Source organism: Meriones unguiculatus, chromosome 4 (assembly GCF_030254825.1).
Source record: "Meriones unguiculatus strain TT.TT164.6M chromosome 4, Bangor_MerUng_6.1, whole genome shotgun sequence".
NCBI classification, from domain to species: Eukaryota; Metazoa; Chordata; class Mammalia; order Rodentia; family Muridae; genus Meriones; species Meriones unguiculatus.
The window spans coordinates 89,820,460-89,838,011 of record NC_083352.1 but is presented as its reverse complement, the minus strand read 5'-3'; the positions used below and the strand labels follow the sequence as shown (position 1 = coordinate 89,838,011).

The 17,552-nt window shown below is 48.3% G+C and overlaps 1 long non-coding RNA gene across 1 annotated transcript; it reads left to right on the top strand.

Moving 5' to 3' along the window:
• Positions 1-7,076: 7,076 nt before the first annotated feature.
• On the top strand, positions 7,077-16,139 carry LOC132653699 (uncharacterized). Its single transcript, XR_009591496.1, has 3 exons — positions 7,077-9,977; positions 13,255-13,448; positions 15,121-16,139. It is a non-coding gene; the product is annotated as an uncharacterized LOC132653699 (long non-coding RNA).
• Positions 16,140-17,552: the final 1,413 nt, after the last annotated feature.

Here is a 17,552-nt window from a genome sequence, read left to right as displayed (position 1 = left end):
GGTTAGACAGGGATGTTTGGAGATCTCTGCCCAGCCGGCCTCGCCTAATTAATGAACGGCAGTCCCACCAAGAGACCGCATCTCAAGGCTGGAGGAGGTGCCTTGTACCTGGGGAATGTCACCTGAGGATGACATCCAGCCTCCATAGCAGATACACACCTACATGTGTGTCCACATGAACACACAAAAAGTAAAGTGTGGGGGCTGAAGGGGTAGCTCAGTGGTTACAAGCACTGGCTGCTCTTACAAGGGAACTTGCGTTCGGTTTCCAGCACCTAGATGGTGGCGCACTGCCATCCCTAACTCCATTCCCAGAGCCCCCAAAGCTCCCTTCTGGCCTCTGTGGGCAGCAGACACACACACAAATACACATAAAATAAAAAATTAATCTTTAAAACACTTAAAGTTTTTCAAGAAAGGGTTCTCTGTATACCCCCAGCAGTCCTGGACTTTGTAGACCTGACCAGCCTTGAACTCACAGAGATCTACCTGCTTCTGAGTGCTGGGATTAAAGGTGTGCGCCACAACGGCCCAGTAAATCTTTTTAAAGCTTTAAAAGGTCAACTGTGCATTATTTCCAGTGCTGCCATACAAGCGGGGCCTACAGAGCCCTCAGGCCTCCTCCTTGGGGCAGGAGAGGAGCCTACAGAGCCCGCAGGCCGGCATCACCTTGGTCTGTCAGACGGTTCTGGTTCGGTCTGTAGGGGGCACCCTCACCGCCTGAGAAACTGGCCCATATCACCTCACATGAATTAGGAAAACCATGAGGCGGGTGCACGCCACAGGCTCCCTTCTGGGGCAGAGCAGATCTCTGAGAAAGGCCTAGAAGTGAAGAGTCAGCAGAAACTGTTAGGAGACAATCGGGAGTTCCTCTTGGAAATGCTCCAAAAGAAAACAACCAAACTGACAGCTCCTTTGGGCAGAGGTTCTGCCCACTTGGCTAGAGCCACCAGAAGTGTCCCATAGAGTAATTTGTGGTGAGACACAGAAGCTTTTTTCATTTTCTCATTCCCTTCTAATCAGGTGGAAGCACCCAGCCCCAAACAGCTCCCCTAGCCCCCTGCAACCCCAAAGCCACCTGTTCTTGGGGGGGAAGGGGAGAAACTAAACTAAAATCCTCTTCTAAGTGCAGGCAGGCCTTGGGAACGCAGCTTCTTGCATTTGTTCCCAAGCCACTAAGAATCAACACTGGCTTGGATCCCAGGCAGGGCCAAGTACAGGACACAGGACTCTACAGGAAGGCCCAAAGGCCTCCATCCAACCCTCCCCCAGCACATTCGTCTTCAATTAAGTAGGAGCCTAGCTGGGCTGAGGGCTGCCAGAATTCTAGTCCAGAGGCAAAGGCTCCACGCTGAGGCCTAGAACCTGTCCTGATTGTCCATGCCGGGTAGCATTTGCTTCCAACCCTGCACTTTCTCTTTGGCAGGATTCCCTCAGAAATGCTAAGCTTTGCTCCTTTCTTCCTCTGCAAATTGGCTGCTTCTCCCCATGCCGCCCCTCTGCCTCTCAGGGTTGTAAATTAAGACTTTAAAAAAATGCTTTCAAACACTGATGTGTGTATATGAGACCACGGTCTAAGCAGGCCACACTGCCTTGTAAAGGTGAGGGGAAAACTTACAGGAACTGGTACTGAGGCAGGGGTCTCTTTCTGCTGCTGGGCCATGCACTCGAGGCTAGTTGGCCTGCTAGGTGACTTTCTTGTCTCTGCCTCCCTTCTTCCTAGAGGAGGCTGGGGTTACAGAGACACCAACCTCTGTGTCTGGAATTTTATATAGATCCTAGTTCTGTGGCGTTCAAAAACAATCTCAAAAAAGAAAAAAAGAAACCTAGGACCCAGGCATCAAACTCAGGTGGCAGGGTTGGTGGCAAGTACCTTTATCCGCTAATCCGTCACACAGGCTCAATGTTAGTATTATATTAGTATCAGTATTAAACAGACACCAACTCCGTTCTTTCCATCAGCGCTGTGTGATTTCTAGAAAACCATGTCCTCACTGATACAACATTTAGGTTTTTAATGTGGTTGATTTTAAGGGACCCACAATGTGTTATTATTAGCGTATGTGACACAGAAAAGTCTAGAACCTCCCTATGTGAGTCTTTCGGCACTGGTCTCCCAGTCAGGCAATCCCAGACAGGCAGACCCAATCCCGCCCCGCTGTTGGAGTGGCCTTGCACTTGCCAAGTGTCTCAGGTAGGAACGACTCCTCAACTGCTGTTTGGCTGCCGAACCCCAAGGCCACATCACATCTGCTAAGTTGGCTCTGCCTCCCCTGGACACAGCCCTGTCAGGTCAGCATAGTCTCTGCCATGGCCACTGTAAAAGCCTTGCCCATTGCAAATGCTGGAAAAACTGAGGTTCTGTGAAAACAGGAAGAGGTTTGGCCAGCCTGGACTCTGGTCACCAGGCTGGGAAATAATAAGGCAATGGTCAGTCTCACTGTAATCCTAAACCTGGACACTAGCCGTTCAGTAGCTACTCAGACATTCGAAGGCAATTAGGGGTGGACTCCTCCATGTTCCTCAGCAGCTGGGAAAAGCAAGGACTGCAACTATCGTGCTGAATACTGGTCAGAGGAGCAGCTGAGGGACAGCTCGGGCCTGGGTGTAGGCAGGCCATCACCAACTGTCTAAAAGATTACCATCTGGTAAAGAACAAAGTCATACCTCCCTTAAGAGTTAACACAACTGTGCCTGTCAATCACTTGCAGTTTGAGAGCACCCCTCAGGAATGCCGTCTCTTCCATGGACTTTTAATAGTTTAGGAGCCTGGCATGGTGGCACATGCCTTTAATCTCAGCACTTCAGAGGCAGAGGCAGGTGGATCTTTCTGGGGTTTGAGGCCAGAATGGTCTACAGAGTGAGTTCCAGGACAGCCAGGGCTACACAGAGAGACCCTGTCTCAACACCAACAAAACACATTTAGGAGCCAGCAAAAATGGCTCAGCTGGTAAAGGCAGTTGACAACCTGAGTTTGAGCCCTAAAGATGACCCACATAAAAGCCAGAGGAGTGGCTCCACAGAGTTGTCCTTTGACCTCCATACCCATGTATAAACCACCATCACCACCATCATATTCGTTAATAAAAGAGATGGCTCAGCAGTTTAGAGGGCTTGTTGCTCTTTGAAAAACTGGGTTCAGTTCTCAGCACCTATAGGTGGCTCACAACCGTCCAATTGTCCTCTTCTGGTCGCAGGCCACCAACCATGCCACCAATATGATATACACATAAAAATAAGCGAAGCTAAATGTTTAAAACAAAAGAGCATAAAGCCTGCCTGAAATCTTTCTAGCCAGGGTCTACCTCGCCCTCAAGCATGTCCTCTATGTGGTCTCTCTGAGTGCCACACTTTCTTTTTTTGTTTGTTTTGAGTCACTATGTAGCTCTGGCTGACCTGGAACTTGCTCTGTATACCAGGCTGGCCTTGAACTCAAGAGATTCAATTGCCTCTGTCTCCCAAGTGCTGGGATTAAAAGTGTGCACCACCACCCGACTCTCACTTTCACTCTCTAGAAAGCCTGTTGTTCTGTAAAGGACACTGCTGTGTTCTGCCCCATGCTCTGGGAAGCAGAGGGGAACCCAGAATGAGGAGCACCTGTTGATAAGGGTGGGAGGCAGGGTACTCATCTGTGATCCCTGTACTAGAAAGGCTCAGACAAGAAGATGATGAGTTTGAGGCTAGCCTGGGCTACATGTGACCCAAAAAAAACCAAAACCAATGATCTGGTCTCAGCCTTGCTCTGATCTATCCCCACTAACTGACGTTCTTGAGAATGTAGGTAACTCAGCCTATTAATTATTACATGTAAGTAGGGCTAGGCCTGGTGGCACAGGCCTACGATCCCAGCTCCTGAATAGCCTGAGCTACAGAACAAGGTCAAAACCAGTCTGAGCAACTTACTGAGACATGCTGTTGAAATGTGAAACACAAAAGCCTGTGTTCGGCGACCACTCTCACCCCCAAAATTAGTTATTAGGCAGGCATGGTGGCTCACGCCTGTCATCATAGCACCAAGACAAGAGCCTTGCCATGGTTTGAGGCCAGTCTGGAATTTGTAGTGAGTATGTGTCCATCCAAGGCTATAATGCAAGACCCTGTCTCCAATTTTTGCCCCGACACCTAAAACTACAAACAAGCCAGCCGGAACTAGACTGCAAGTTTCCACCTCATCTGCAGCTTAATCCCTTACAGAGAGAAAACAGAAGGGAGGAAGTCTAGAAGCCACTGCCAGGACAGGTTAGAGCGCGAGCTCGCCGGCAGGGGGAATCGGTTGTTGTATGTGGCTGTATGCAGACGTGGCAAGAATTTTGTCTTGAAAAATGTTTTTACATTTATATTTATTGTGTGGGGTAATGTGCATGCCACGGCCCATGTGTAACGGTCAGAGGGCACCTCGCAGGAGTGTTCTGTCATGTTTGAACCCAGGGATCAGCTCCGGTGCCCTATGCTCTGTGGAGCCTGAGTGTCCAAGTAGGAAACAGAGAACACTCTTAGAATCTTAGACTGGGCCCTTGTAGACAGACTTCCCTTTCACCTCCTCACATGTTCGGAGCGATGTGAGTCATGGAGCCCTTTTTATCTTACCGTTTCTCCCTATGCCTGGAGGTATAGCTCAGGGGTCAGGAGCACTTGCTGCTCTTGCAGAGAACTGGCTTTGGTTCAGCATCTGTGTACAGTAGCTTACAACTGCTCCTAACTCCAGTCACAGGTCACCCCACACCCTCTTCTGGCCTGCATGAGCATCTGCATGCATGTGTACACACCCACACATATGCACCTATTACTTTAATCTTAACATTTTTATTGTAAGCAGGGCACAGTGCTGCAGGCCTGTGAGCCCAGCACTCATGGAGGCAGAGGCAGGCAGATCTCTGTGAGTTCGAGGCCAGCCTGGTCTGGGAAGCAAGTCCAGAACAGCCAAGGCTACACAGAGAAATCCTGTCTTGAAAAACCAAAATAAAACAAAGTATTGTGTATTCATGTTTGTGTATATGTTAGTACAGCTGTATGTGTGGGTGTGCATGTACATGTATGTTTTGTGTATAGAAGGCAGGTTAGGTGTCATTCCTCAGGTATTATTCACCTTGGCTTATTTTTGTTTTATGTGTATGGGTGTTTATTACACTATGTATAGGCGCCATGTGCATGGCACTATGTATGGGCGCCATGTACATGCTATGTTCATGGCAGGATAAGGCGTCGGATCCCCTGGCACTGGAGTTACAGATTATTGTGAGCCCAGCGACCATGTGGGTGCTAGGCACCAACTCTGGATCTTCTTCAAGAGCAGAAGAACTGATGAGCCAGCTCTCCACCTTATTTTGTGCATCAGGGTCTCGCTGGGACCTGGGGCTTGCCCAGTCAACTAGGCTGGCTGACCAGAGAGCTCTGGGGATTCCGCTGTGTCTCTCCCCAGTGCTGGGGTTGCAGGCTTATGGGTGTTCACTGTTGCATCTTGCTTTTACATAAGTGCTGGGGATCTGAACTCATATTCACACTCTTGCATGATACCAGCAGCCAAGCTCTCTTGCCAGCTGTGCGCCATGTCGATTCTAAGTCAACAGCAACCTGAGGCTGTGGGAACACAAACTGTCTTGGGAACAATAGGAAGTGACACTCTAAGTCTCCTTGTCATCTTATTTATTTGTTGCATTTTGTTTATTTCTCTGTGTGTGTGCATTTATTTGTTGCATTTTATTTATTTATTTTGTGCGTGTGTGCATGCACAGACGTGGCATGGATGGCATGTAGAGGTCAGAGGACCACTTGTAGAATTGGTTCTCTTTTTCAAACCGTATGGGTCCTGGGAATCAAACTCAGGTCATCAGTTCACCCACTGAGCCATTTTGCTGGCCCTTCACTGTTACTTACAGACAAAGAAGCCATCCTCCTCGTGAGTCCTACAATTTCCTGGATTGTTACCCAGCCTCTTGAAGATGCTTGAAGGACAGGCCTGCGGCTGTCACTGGTTATACTGGGTTGTACCCTTCACTCTTCCCTATGATTTTTCTCTCTTACCTTTGAGACAGGGCCTTGCTTCATAGCCCAGGCTGCTGTGAAACTCCAGATCCTCTTGCCTTGGCTTCCCCAGTGCTAGGATCACACCTCCATGCCTACCCCCACTGTGACTGAAAACCAGTTCCATGCTGTCAGCTCAGGCTCCTGGCTCTAACTCTAGCCTAGGCCCTCCACTGAGCTCTCATGAACAGGTCTGTCTTACTGAAGACCTCTGCTGGCACTGGTACACACAACTCCACCTTTTATGCTCCCCCACAAACTCAGGGAAAGATGGTGGCTCCTTGTCAGGACCAGGAGGTAGAAACAAATGGGGACATTGTTCCCAAGTTCTGGAGGCCAAGGTTAGTGAGCACAGTAAGGGGCAGGCACTGGGCTGTGAGGGGGGAGGAGCTGCCTGAAAGCGGCCAGTGTGCACGGCCCATCCCCACCCCATTGTTGGAAAGACAGGGTCTTGACACGTAGTCCAAGCTGGCACTGAACTCACTATGTAGCCCAGGCTAGCCTGAAACTCAAAATCCTTCCTCAGCCTCCTGGGTGCTGGGATTAAAGAGGCTTGCCCCTCCCTTTGGTTTGGTTTGTTGTTTTGTTTGTTTTTGTTTTTGAGACACAGTTTCTCTGTGTAACACTGGCTGTCCTGTATCTGTAGAGCAGGCCGAACTCCCAAAAATTTACCTGCCTCTGCCTCCCAGAGTGCTGGGATTACAGAGTGCTGGTACCACCAGCTGTTTAAACTTGGACATAAAAACCACTCAGGGTAATGACCTGCTTACCCAGCCTGGGAGCTGCTTTCCGGTTGTCATTTGGTCCCTGCTTTCTGCCTGACCCTAAGCTCTATGTATACATCATGCCCAGTGCTGGAGGAGAGCATCCTGGCTGACTCTACCAGGCAGGTGCCACTGTCATCTCCATTTTGTTAACAAGGAAACTGAGGCCATTTGCCCTATGATCACCTGGCTGTCAGGGAATACGTATTCCATCAAGGGCATTGTCCCCTGGGCATGATGTCTAGAAGTACAAAGGACAAGGGTGAAAATTTGGACCTGCTGTTGGGGTGAACAGCAGATGACATAGAAGGACCCAGGGCTCAGAACAGGATATGTAGCCAATGATGCAGGAAGGAGAAAGAACAGATAGGAATACAGGAGCTCTAACATAACAGAGCTGGGGCTGGAGAGATGGCTCAGTGGTTAAAAGCACTGGTTGCTCTTCCAGAGGACCTGGGCTCAATCCCCATCACCCACATGGTAGCTCACAACTGTCTGCTGACACCCTCACATAGACATACATGAAAGCAAAACACCAATGAATACAAAATAAAAAATTATTAAAAATAAAACAACAATAACAGGGCTTTACTGAACAGTGTTGGCACATGCCTTTAATCCCACTGCTCAGGAGGCAGAGGCAGGCAGATCCCTGAGTTCAAAGCCAGCCTCTAACTTCTTTTTTTGTTGTTGGCTTTGCTTGTTTGTTTGTTTGTTTTGTTTTGTTTGTTTTTTCTAGATAGGGTTTCTCTGTGTAGCCTTGTCTTTGACTCACTTTCTAGACCAGGCTGGCCTCGAACTCAAGGAAATCAGCCTGCCTCTGCCTCTCAGAGTGCTGGGATTACGGACGAGCTCTACCGTACCTGGCTGTCAGCCTGTAATTTCAATATGCAGGATACTGGCAGAAGGATTACCATCAGTTTGAGTCCAGCCTAGAGTGAGACCCTGTCTCAAGAACACACACACACACACACCAGCGCAGTGCTTCAGGTATCATAGAAAGACTGGATTGAGTAAGGAGAGAATTTCCTGCATCAGGCACTGGGCCTCTGGTGACCACTGCTGGAGCAAGTCTTTGGAGAGGAAGATCTAAATGCTTTGCCATCCAGCATGGATAAAAAGGGCACAATGTAGGGAAAATGGCAGCCACTGGAGTCTAGAAACACGGGAGACAGAAGGTTTGCACCCATGAATTACTTGGGGACATTTGGACAGGAGGCAATGAGGGACATATTGAAGCCTGATGAGAGGTGAGTGGAGGGCTTGCCCAGCATGCATAGAGCCCTGGGGTCCAGCCCCAGCACATATGTACTCCTAGCATTCAGTAGGTAGAGACAGAAGGATAGCGAGCTCGGGGTCATCCTTGGTGACATAGTGAGTTTGAGTCCAGCCTGGGCTACGTGAGACACTGTCTCAAAGCAGAAAGTTTAGTGAAGGCCCGTGATTGTGGCTTCCGCCTCCCAAGTGTCTCTTACCTCCGGTCAATAAACCTTTGCCTGGTCCTGAGACCACAGCCTGCTCCCAGTCAGAGTCATGTGACTCTGGCATGGGTAATCAGCAGATTCTAATCCCTGCACACAAAGGCTCATGAAAGACCATGTAACAAAGTCCTGCCCCAAGGACTGCCACATTGGTCATAATGGAAACCTAGAGTTATTTTTGTCATCGGTTAAAGGGGAACAACCCAGGAGTGTACACACACACACACACACACACACACATCTTTTCATTTCTATTATCTGGAACTAGGTTACATAAAGTACACTCCATACTATTTACCATATAATGTACTTTGAGCATTTTCTCCTCTCCCAGTCATCCCTGATCCTCCCCCATCACTAGTGCTGTTTGTTCCCCAAACACTGTCACTTCTGCTTCCACGTCATGTAAGCGCACACGAGTTGTTGTTCCTGCATAAGATTCTAGGTTCCATAGCCCAGCTCAGTGGAGCAGGCCTGTAATCCCAGTACTCAGGGAGGCAGAGGCAGGTGGATCTCTGTGAGTTCCAGGACAGCCTGGCCTACGAAGTGAGTCCAGGACAGCCAAGGCTACACAGAGAATCCCTGTCTCAGAAAAAAGAAAGAAAGAAAGAAAGAAAGAAAGAAAGAAAGAAAGAAAGAAAGAAAGAAAGAAAGAAAGAGAAAGAAAGAAAGAAATCCCAGGTTCTAATGATAGACAAATGCAGTATTTGTCTTACTGAGACATCATTTTGTACTTTATGGCTAATTTCATTTTGTACCTGTGTCACTTTTTAAAAACCCATTCCTCTGCTGAAAGACACCCAAGGTGGCCCCACAACTGAGCTGTCTTGAGTAGAGTGGCAGTGAACTCTGCTGAGGAGGGACTGGTGACATGCCGACTCCGAGTCCTTTGGGTAAACAGGAGTGCCAGGGCAGGGTCTATTTCTTTACTTTGGTGTGAGCTCTTTAGAAGAGACGTCTTCTCTTTAATCACGGGTCTGTGTGAGTGGCGGTGCTCTCAGTGTGGAAGGGCCGCCGATCCCCTGGAGCTGGAAGCACTGGTTGTGAACCACCTAAAATGTGGATACTGTGAACTGAACTGAAGTTGACTGCTCTTCTAAGAGAGACGGCTCACCGGCCAAGAGTCCCGGCTGCTTGGCCACAGAACCTGGTTTAATTTCCAGCACCCACGTGGCAGCTCACACCTGCTTGTAACTCCAGCTCCAGGGCTTCTGACACTCTCAGACATACATACAGGCATGTATATCTCCAAACATCTCTGACGTGTCTCTATGTTAGTGTTTTGAGAGAGGATCTCTTACAGCCCAGGCTGGTCTTAAAATGGTTATGTAGCTGAGGATGACCTTGAACTCCTGAACCTTCTGGCTCTACCTCCAAAATTCTGGGATTATGGACCTTTGCTATCCCAACCCCATGTTTGTTTTAATGACATTTCTTCAATGTGTGTTCAGTGTGTTCTGCAGCACTCTGTGCTGAAGTCAAAGGACAACCTTTAGGAATATTTCTCCCGCTAACTGGGGCCTCAAAGTTGGGTGTCAGGCTAGCGGACAAGCACCGTTCACCAGCTGAGCCCTCTGCTTGCCTGAGCTGTTTGTGGTTGTTTTTGAGACAGGCTTTCACTATGTAGTCCTGGCTGTCCTGAAACTCACTCTATAGACCGGGATGGTCTCGGACTCACAGAGATCCACCTTCCCGAGTGCTGGGATTAAAGGTGAGTGCCACCAGCGCCTGGCTCTCTTTGTGTTTTTTTCAGACCAGATCTTGTTCTGTTGCCCAGGCTGGTCTTCAAATCCTGGGTCCAAACGATTGTCCTGTCTAGGTGCTAGGGTCGCACGCATGTGCCAGTGCGCTCAGCTTGCCACAGAACGTGTGCTCGCTGATTGCTGGTCAGTGTGGACATCTGGGGTTTTCTTTGGACACAGGGCCATTTTGTGAGCCTCCCAGCCACCCTCGCTCAAGTTTGGGGACCACATGGCATTCTGGCAGAGTGGCTCATCCCAGGGTTAGTCACTGCTGGGGCTGGGGCTGAGCGCGACTTCCGCGTGGGAGCAGGGGAATGCCTGAATGAAGGAGGCAGGAAAAGCGGAGGCTGGCACAACGCATGGAGGCTCCAGGAGCTGGGGGCGAGGCGCTGTGACAGGCAGGGAACCGGCTCCGGAGGAAGGCCAGCTAAATTTAACTCTCGGTTAAAACCCGGCTTCATTCTGAGTGTATGTTTACCAGAAGTCGAGGGAGAAGATGAATGGGAATTCATTTCTGACTCAGAGCCCTGTTGTGTCCGCTCTGCCCTGGAAATTTTGTAATATTGTGTCTCTTTTTAATACCCCAGTCTTAGCCAAAAAAAAAAAAAAGAAAAGAAAAGAAAAAGAAAAGTTAACTATTTCACAATGAAAGTCAAGCTATTAAAAGAAAGATCTTGTTTTCAAAGTTGAACTCAAATGCATATAGCATAAAATTTACTTTTATTTACTTTATTTTATAAAGTTGCTTTGTAGCCAAATGGCTCTGAACTTGAGGCAATCGTCCTGCCTCAGTCTCTGAGTGTTGGGATCGAAGGCTGGCCTCATCAGGTAGCCCAGGATGACCTTGAACATTCACTACCATGCCTGACTGATGTGGCACTTCAGACAGACCCCAGGGCTTGTGCATGCTAGCCAAACACTTTACCATCTGAGCCACATCCCCAGCCATGTCTCAACCACATTAGAGGAGATATTTTGATGAATTTAATGTACCGCAGTGTGTAATCACTGCTTCGATCTACTTTCAGAACATCCTCTGCCAAAGGGAAGCCGGCTCTTCCCATTCCCCTCTCCCAAACTCCTACCAGCCACAGCCTCTCTGTCCTGGTGAGCTTGCCTCTTCTGGATACTGCATTTAAATGGACTTCAGGGACATATGACCTGTGATGTCTGCCAGGTTCTGAGCCTCTCCCAAGGCAGAATATGTTGATGTTTCTTTGTATAATATTCTACTGCATGGCCACATCGCATTTGGTTTCTGCCTCACCTCCTAATGGGCATTTGGGCTGCTTCTGTCTTTTGGCATTTGTGAGCCCTATAAAGAAGCCCTGTACCAGGCCGTGGTGGTGCACACCTGTAATCCCAGCACTTGGGAGGCAGAGGCAGGCTGATCTCTATGAGTTCAAGGCCAGCTTGGTCTACAAAGGACAGCCAGTGGTACACAGAGAATGCCTGTCTCAAAAAAACAAAACAACAATGAAAAAGGAGCCTTGTAAATATATGTGTATTATGCTGAATGTCCACTGGAAACTTGGGGCAGGGATGACAGCATCTAAGAATTAAATTTAGAATTACCATATGACAAAAAACAAATAACAACAACCAAAAAACAAAAACAAAAACAAAAAACCAACCAAAATAAAAAAAAAATAAGGCTAAATAAAACTTAACCTGTCACCGCATCACTGCTTGGCGCTGTCACCTCCTCTGACCTCACACATCTGCTTCCTGGCACCTCCTGCACACTGTCCCCATACTGGCGTGGTGTCAAGGCTCTACCTTTTCTGACGTTTCAGAGAAGGACTTTGTGCAAATGCCTCTGCTCTGAACTCATGGGTTTGAAAAGGTTCCAGATCTGAAACTGAACACCTCTGGATACAGCAAGCTGGCCTGGGTGGGAAAACCACGTTCCCCTTCTGTAGCCTCAACTTCTCTTCAAAACTACACGGAAAAAGCTGGTTATGATCTGAATAGAACAGAAGTTGATTCAGGGCTGTGAGCTTCACATTCATGGGCCTATTTATTTTTATTTGTTTATTTATTATTTCATTTACAGTCTCAGGCTGGCCCGGAACTTCCTCTGTAGCTGAAGATGATCTTGACATCCTTTGTCTCTGTTCGTCTACTTCCCAAATGCCGGGACTATGAGCACACACCCAGTTGTTTGTTTTTTAATATTTATTTTTAATTGTGTGTATGACCACATGTATGTACATTTGAGTTCCGGTGCCTGTAAAGGTCAGAGGCATAGGACCCGTGGAATTAGAGTCACAAATGGTTGTGAGCCACCCATGTGGGTGCTGGAAACTTTACCTTACTTGGATCCTCTTAGAACATTGAACACTGTTGACTGCTGAGCCATTGCTCCAGCCTACACCCAGCCTTTTGATGAATCTCTTAGCTGAGTCAGCAACAGAAATTAGATAGTTCCTGGAGACAGGGCATTGTGCTGTAATCCCATTAGCCTGTGGCCATCCTGAACTACAGATTGGCCACTAGCCTAGCCAGGACTACTTAGCAAGACCCTGTTTTAAAAGAAACAAAACAAGGACCTGCCAAGTGGCTCAGCTGGTAAAGGTGCTTGCTGGCAAACCTGGCACCTTAGGCCCACAGGAACCACATGGTAGAAAGAGAACTGACTGTCACAAGCTGTCCTTTGACTTCACTCACTCTCTGTTGCATGTGCCGCATGCCCCACCCTGACACACACAATTAAAAATAAAAATGTAATAAGAAAAGAAAAACCAGAAAGTGAATGGTGGTTACTTGGCCCTGGGGAAGCAGGCGTGGAATGGAGCAGAGTTTAAGCTTGGGAGGATGAGAGAGGGTCCTGGTATAGACAAGAGGGCAGTGACTGCATTCTTGAAGATGGTCAGTCTGTGTTCTGGGAAATGTCCACTCAGCAGGGGACAGAAGGAGTGGAGGGAGTGGTGAGCTGTGTGGAATGAGGAAAATTACCCTCTGGTGACAGATGCATAGTTCTGAACAAAGTCAAAAGGCTCCTGGAGGGTAGCATTTCTTCATTTACATTCATTTGTGCATGTGTGGAGGTTAGAGGAGAATCCTTGGGAGCTGGTTTTCTTCTTCCACCGTGTGGGGCCCAGGGATTGGACTCAGTTCATATCACACTTAGTGGCAACCACCTTTACTTGCTGAGGCATCTTCCTGGCCCATGAACTGTGTGTTTTAAAATGGAAGCCTAGAATGTTAATTCTCTTTTGCTGTTGTTTGTCATTTCTGACACAGGTGAACTGTATTTCAACACAGCTGTTTTTAAACAACAACAATATGGGAGCTAGGCATTGTGGTACATGCTTGGAATTCCAGCACTTGGGAGGCCAAGGCTGTAGGATCTCAAGCCCATGGCCAGCTTGAGCTGCATAATGGATCCTACCTCAAGCAAAACAAACCACAACCTGGAGCCAGGCATGGCGGCACAGGTCTGTAATCCTGCTTGGGAGTCAAGAGAATCAGGAATTCAAGGGTGGCCTTGGCTACAGTGACAGTTTGAAGTCAGCCTAGACTACAAGAGACCATCTCAAAAAAGAAAAGGGCATCAACAGTATGCTTGTAGCTCAGCCATAGAGTGTGTGTTTAGCATGCATTCAACCCTGAGTTCAAGTCCCAGCACTAGCAAAACAAAAAGCAAAAAGCCAGCTGGGCATGGTGGCATGCCAGCACTCTGGGAGGCAGAAGCAGGGGGATCTCTGGGAGTTTGAGGCCATCCTGGTCTACAAAGCGAGTCCAGGACAGCTACAGAGAAAACGTCTCAAAAACAACAAGTAAACAAACAAGCAAAAAGCAAAGTCATGCTTAGGAACTGCCCTCAGTCGGCAGGCTCTCTTCTCGTCTTCACCTTCTCCTTTCGCTCCTCCTGGCCTCTACTTCCATGATCCCTTTCCAAGCACTCTAAGACGCCCTTCCCTTTCCTAGTGTCTGCCAAACACAAATAACCTTCAGGAACTGGGTGAAAGACTTGTGAGGTTGGCCTGGAAAGCCTGGTATGTTTAGAAAGTACACAGGAACACTGCCCAATAAAGCGAGATCAAAGGACACGAACAGGCCTGTGAGAGTGAGAGTTGAGAAGCACAGGCTCACAGGCCGCCAGAGCTGCAGGAGCACAGTGTTTGTCCACTACCACAGTGTTTGGCCTCTGTCTAGTCATTCCTTCATTCTGTGTGATGGTGGGGCTCCAACCCAGGCTGTGGCTCATGCAGGATAGGTGCTGTACCCACCTCAGACCCCCAGCAGGCTTCCCTCTACAGGCAGGATGGGATGCCCACTGTGGGTTTCATGGTGTTTGCTCTTTGCTTTGGTACTCTTTGGAGAGTCTCTGATATCTTGAGAGCATCCACCCTTCCCCTCATCATTGGTGAAGGACTAGGATGACTTTCCCAAGATCATGAAGCTGTTCTGGACAGGCAGATCTTTTGAGAACAGCCCTGGGTGTGACTCTCACTAGAATGAATGACTTCTGGAAGCCTGATGAGGTAAAGGAGAATCTAGCACAGAAGTCACTACTGTGTTTGAGCCATGCTTCTTGGCCCAAAATTCAATCCCTAGAACTACAGGAAAAAAAAAATCCAGAGTATAGTGACACACACTTAATAGATCTCTAGGAGCTGAGGCTGCACATTGAGCTCCAGGCCAGCCAGTGCTACAAGTGAGACCCTGTCTCCATACCAAACCAAACCAAACCAAACCAAACCAAACCAAACCAAACCAAACCAAACCACCTGCTGGCTATTCACACAGACTCAAGCAGAAGGTAAAACATTCCCCTTTGTAAACTTTATAAACCCTCAAGGCAGAAAAGTGACCAGCCCCCCAAAAGAGCTCCAGCCTTGCCTCCTAGACTTCCCTAAAGGCTGTAATAATGGCTCTATCTGTCATTCCCAGCTCCGAGGTGGCAGAGTGCCCAGACCCTGCCCTTCAAGAAAAATCTCACCATTTCCTGAACAGAAAACCCCACCAATTCCTGAGCTCCCCCAGCTCAGGACTTGAAACCCCACCAATCTTTACTTTGGAAATCTTCACTTTGTTAAGCTCCACCCCCTAAGATATCCTATACAAGCCCTGCCTACTGATCAGTTCCCCACTGTCTTCTCCCAGGAGCAGAGACAGCCAAGGCTGGACTTGTTCCTCCCAATGAATCTCTTTTTACGAGATCTTCTGCCTGGTGTGACTCTCTCATCAGAAGAGGGCAAGAAGCAAAGAATGGAAGAAGTGAAGAAGTGGAGCAGGGTTGAGGCTCCTGCGCTGCTCAGCTCTGCTGGGGACACCTTCCCCTGGGAGAGGCAACTGCTGAAGAGGAGCCGTGAAATGGAATTGTTGCACTGTAGTAGTACAACTCAGCCAGGGATGTCCTCCCGCAGAGGCTTCCTCTCAGAGCTGTGTGGTTCCTGGGCTTCCGAATCTCAGCATACCTTTCCATCCAAGCAGGAATGCCAATAACATTCCATCTGGCATCATGGCGCATGCCTTTGATCCAAGCACTGGAGAGGCAGAGGCAGGTGGATCTCTGAGTTTGAGGCCAGCCTGGTCTACAGATGAGTTCCAAGACAGGCAGAGCTACACAGAGAAACCCTGTCTCAACAAACTAACAAAACAAAACCCTCAAAACCAAACAAGACAAACTCAACCAGTAAGACAGTGGCTGTGCCCTTGCACACCAAATCTGGCCTTGGCCAGGTTTGCTTTAGTCAATTTGATTTTAGAAAAATTGAGAGATGGAAAAGCCCTGTGAAGCTCTGTTGCTATTCAGAAGCAGTGGGCCCCCACCCCATCTGCCTGCACAGGCCAATCTGCTGGTTAGAGACCACCCCTCCCCCATTGTCACTGTAAATCCAGCTGGCACTCATCCCACTGCTAGGTATGTCAGTGATGCCTTTTTAGACCATGTAACCCGAGGGTGGCAGTCAGAACAGGAGGCCTGTTAGCCTACAGAGAGCCACTTACCTTTGTGACAATCCCAGGAATTTCTGAATGGCTCGCCAGGAAACCGTGACCAGGGGTGAATATCTGTATTACAAGTCTGCCAAAGGCAAGCCACGCCTGGCCTCTACCCAAGGCTGCCAGGAGCACCCCCTCCTTACCACAGACAAAGCTGTCTGCAGACATAGCCACAGGGCTCCTGGGGGGTGGGGTGGGGTGGGCACTGTGTTCTCTCACAGAAAATCCACAGGCCATTGAGTGGAGGGAGGATCTTTACCTTGTGTTAACACATGCAGGTCACACATCACAGTGGCTTTCATTATGGCATACTTGCATGTAATGCACCTTTCTTAATATTTATTTTTATGTATATGAGTGTGCTTGTACACCTGTATGCCAGAAGAGGGCACCAGATCTCACTATAGATGGTTGTGAGCCACTACGTGGTTGCTGAGACTTGAACTTAGGACCTCTGGAACAACAATGTTCTTAAGCACTGAGCCATCTCTCCAGCCCCTGCATGTAATCCATCTTGATTATACTCCTCCTATGTTCCCTCCTGTTCTTTCTGACCCCCTTTCCCATGTCGTCCTCTTCTTCCATGTTTTTTGGTATTATTATTATCATTACTATTATTATTTTGGTTTTTTTGAGACAGGGTTTCTCTGTGTAGCCCTTGCTGTCTTGGAACTTGCTCTGTATATTAGGCTGGCCTTGAACTCACAGTGATCTACCTGCTTCAGCCTCCCAAGTGCGCGTGTCACCACGCCTGTTTTTTTGTTTTGTTTTTTTAAACAGGGTCTTATATATCCCTGTCTCAACTTCCCAAGTGCTAGGATGACATGTGCACACTGCCACACCCAACATTTTTGGTGACCTAATGAATTTACTAGAATAGCTCAGGGGAACACTCTTGGAGGTTACTTACTTACAGGAGTGTGAGTTACCATTGGTTTACCACTTGACAACAACGGCTTTCTTTCCCTTCCCAGAGTCCACTGACTACCTACAGATCCTCATGGCAGGGCCAGGCCTGTGAACACATTGTTTCTTTTCTTTTTTTTTTTTTTAAATGTATATGTATACAGTGTTCTGTCTACATGTGTGCCTGCAGGCCAGAAGTGAGCACCAGATTTCATTATAGATAATTATGAGCCACCATGTGGTTGCTGGGAATTGAACTCAGGACCTCTGGAAGAGCAACCAGTGCTCTTAATCTCTGAGCCACCTCTCCAGCCCTCCATTGTTTCTTTTCTCCTCTTTCCTCCCCACCCCCTTTTTGTTTTTTTAAGACATGGTTTTTCTGTGTAGCCTTGGTTGTCCTGGACTTACTCTGTAGACGAGGCTGGCCTCAAACTCAGATATCCGCCTGTCTCTGCCTCCTGAGTGCTGGGATTAAAGGCGTGCACCACCGATGGCTGGGGTCTGTCTTTTCAGTTTATTTTTGTTTGGGGGTTGGGGGATGGAGCTTGGCACACCTGTGAGGTCAGATACAATTTTTGGGAATTTGTTCTACCTTGTGGGACCTGGGGATCAACACCAGGCTTGGTAGCAAGTGTCCTTACATGCCCAGGCATCCTGATGACCTCCATTGTTTCCACTGAGATAGG